Source organism: Loxodonta africana, chromosome 9, assembly GCF_030014295.1.
Source record: "Loxodonta africana isolate mLoxAfr1 chromosome 9, mLoxAfr1.hap2, whole genome shotgun sequence".
In the NCBI taxonomy this organism is placed as follows: Eukaryota; Metazoa; Chordata; class Mammalia; order Proboscidea; family Elephantidae; genus Loxodonta; species Loxodonta africana.
In genome coordinates, this window is record NC_087350.1 from 6,005,359 (window position 1) to 6,008,812 (window position 3,454).

Sequence of the window (3,454 nt, forward strand, 5' to 3'; positions counted from 1 at the left end):
TGATACATGTCCTGAACTCTACTACTTGCCTCAGCCTGCATACACCATCTGACCCAGCCAGCAGGGTGCTGGCAACCTCACAACTGGCACATCTTCACTGCTTCTGAACAGTCTCTCCTTCACCTTTCCACTCAGTCCGATTCCTAAGCTTTTTCTTTGATGATCAGGACTCCTAGACTATCAGATATAATCAATTCGCTTGATTTTTCGATTATTGTTGTAAGAGCAATAACAGGAAGCATCTGATTATTCCATCATCTTGGCCATGCCTCCTCCTGTTTTCTCTTTACACAATTAAGGTGTGTTCCAATATATATATATTTTCCATTAAAATAATGTCAATGTTTCCCCACCTCACTCTGGGATCAGCAACCCTATTTGTGTTTCTTTAGTCTGTTTCTACAATGAGAACTTTAACATTCTCCTCAACATCAAGGTCCCCCTAAGAACAGGCTTGCCAGGTTTAGCAAACAAAATTCAGGACTCCAGGGATTTCCCATGGAATACTGGGGATATATTTACAATAATATTAGTCCTTGTTTAACAGAAATTTGAAGTCAACAAGTGGCTTGTATTTTATCTGGCAAAGCTACCAAGAGGTATAAAACATTAAGCTGTTATGACTTACTCACCTTCAGAAAAACAGAACTGAATCTGCAGTCGTTAGGCCTGAGATTGAATCTTCATTCCATAAACATAAAACGCAGCATCCAAACCAAACCAGCACACCAATTTCACAACATCATTAGAGGTCATTTTGATTATCTGGGATAATAAATACTCATCAAACACTCTTGAGCACCTAGGCTTAGTGGGCATGGGAGAAGATGTAAGGACAAGGAAGGCACAAAATCTTTTACTCTGAAGGAAAAGGGCCTACTATGCTACAGCCCTAGGCTCTCCAGGTGTTAGACAGGGCCCCGTGGCCCTGAAATGAGGGGATATCTTGAGACCAAGGCAGGATTCTACTCACCAAAGTCAAATCCCCATCCACACACACTTGCTCCCATCTAAATTCTAGCTGGCCATTCTGAGCCATGAAGTCCTACTTCTCAGCTTCAGCTTCACATGTTTCCATCACAAACCCTTGGTCTTGGAATCCAGGCTCATCTAGGTATGTGCCCATATCTTTGTGGGAATCGTCATATTATCATCTTTAAATGAAAGTATTTTTGACTTATTTTTCATCACGAACATAATTTTCACTGTATTAAAGTCAAAATGAGTTGAAAGAGCATTCATTTTGTTGTTGTTTCAACAAGAGAGGCTTGGTAGAAAAATTGGTCATGGGAGATAAGGTTGCTGACCCCAAGTGGCTGCATTAAGAACAGAAATGTGTTGCCGTTATTGCTTTTAAGTGGGGTTGAGTCGGTTCCGACTCATAGCGAAACTATGCAGAACAGAATGAAAGACCGCCCGATCCTGGACCATCCTTACAATCACTGCTATGCTTGAGCTCATTCTTTCAGCCACTGTGTCAATCCACCTCATCGACGGTCTTCCTTTTTTCCACTGACCTTGTACTTTGCTAAGTATGAACTCCTTCTCCAGAGACTGATCCCTCCTGACAACCTGTCCAAAGTATGTAAGAGGAAGTCTCGCCGTCCTTGCTTCTAAGGAGCATTCTGGTTCCACTTCTTCCAAGACAGATTTGTTCGTTCTTTTGGCAGTCCATGGTATATTCAATATTCTTCACCAACACTACAATTCAAAAGCGTCAATTCTTCTTTGGTCTTCCTTATTCATTGTCCACCTTTCACATGCATGTGATGCTGCTGAAAATGCCATGGCTTGGCTCAGGCTCACCTTAGTCTTCAAGGTGACATCTTTGCTTTTCAATACGTTAACGGGGTCCTTTGCAGCATATTTACCCAGTGCAATGCGCCTTTTGATTTCTTGATTGCTGCTTCCATGGCTGTAGATCGTGGATCCAAGTAAAATGAAATCCTTGACAACTTCAATCTCTTCTCCATTTATCGTGATGTTGCTTATTGGTCCAGTTGTGAGGATTTTTGTTTTCTTTATGTTGAGGTGCAATCGATACTGAAGGCTGAGGCCTCTGATCTTCATTAGTAAATGCTTCAAGTCCTCTTCACTTTCAGCAAGCATGGTTGCATCATCTGCATAATGCAGGTTGTTAAAGAGTCTTCCCCCAATCCTGATGCCTCATTTTGTCTTCATACAGTCCAGCTTCCCTGATTATTTGCTCAGCATACAGATTGAATAGGTATGGTGAAAGGATACAACCCTAAAGCACACCTTTCCTGACTTTAAACCAGTCAGTATCCTCTTGTTCTGTCTGAACAACTGCCTCTTGATCCATGTATAAGTTCCTCATGAACACAATTAAGTGTTCTGGAATTCCTATTCTTCTCAATGTTATCCATAATTTGTTATGATCCACACAGTCAAATGCCTTTGCATAGTCAATAAAACACAGGTAAACATCCTTCTGGTATTCACTGCTTTCATCCATGATGCATCTGACATCAGCAATGATATCCCTGGTTCCACATCCTCTTCTGAAACCAGCCTCAATTTCTGGCAGTTCTGTGTCCATATACTGCTGCAGCCATTTTTGAATGATCTTTAGCAAAATTTTGCTTGCAGGTGATATTAATGATATCGTTCGATAATATCCGCATTCAGTTGGATCACCTTTCTTGGGAATAGACATAAATAGTCAATTGGCCAGGAAGTTGCCTTCCATATTTCTTGACATAGACGAGTGTGCATCTCCAGCGCTGCTTCTGTCTGTGAACACATCTCAATTGATATGCCGTCAATCCCTGGAGCCTTGTTTTTTGCCAATGCCTTCAGTCCAGCTTAGACTTCTTCCTTTAGTGCCATTGGTTCCTGATCATATGCTACCTCTTCAAATGGTTGAACATAGACTAATTCTTTTTGATTCTGTGTATTCCTTCCATCTTCTTGATGCTTCCTGTGTCATTTAATATTTTCCCCATAGAATCCTTCACTATTGCAACTCAAGGCTTGATTTTTTTCATCAGTTTTTTCAGCTTCAGAAATGCCAAGTGTGTTCTTTCCTTTTGGTTTTCTATCTCCAGCTCTTTGCATATGTCATTATAATACTTTACTTTGTCTTCTCGAGCTGCCTTTTCAAATCTTTTATACGCTTCTTTTGCTTTATCATTTCTTCCTCTTGCTGCTCGACATTCATGAGCAAGTTTCAGAGTCTCCTCTGACATCCATCTTTGTCTTGTCTTTCTTTCCTGTCTTTTCAATGACCTCTTGCTTTCTTCATGGATGATGTCCTTGATGTCATTTCGCAACTTGTCTGGTCTTTGGTCACGAGTGTTCAGTGTGAAATCTATTTTTTAGATGGTCTCCAGATTCAGGTGGGATATACTCAAGGTTATATTTTGGCTCTCGTGCACTTTCTCTGATTTTCCTCAGTTTCAGCTTGAATTTTCATATGAGCAATTGACGGTCT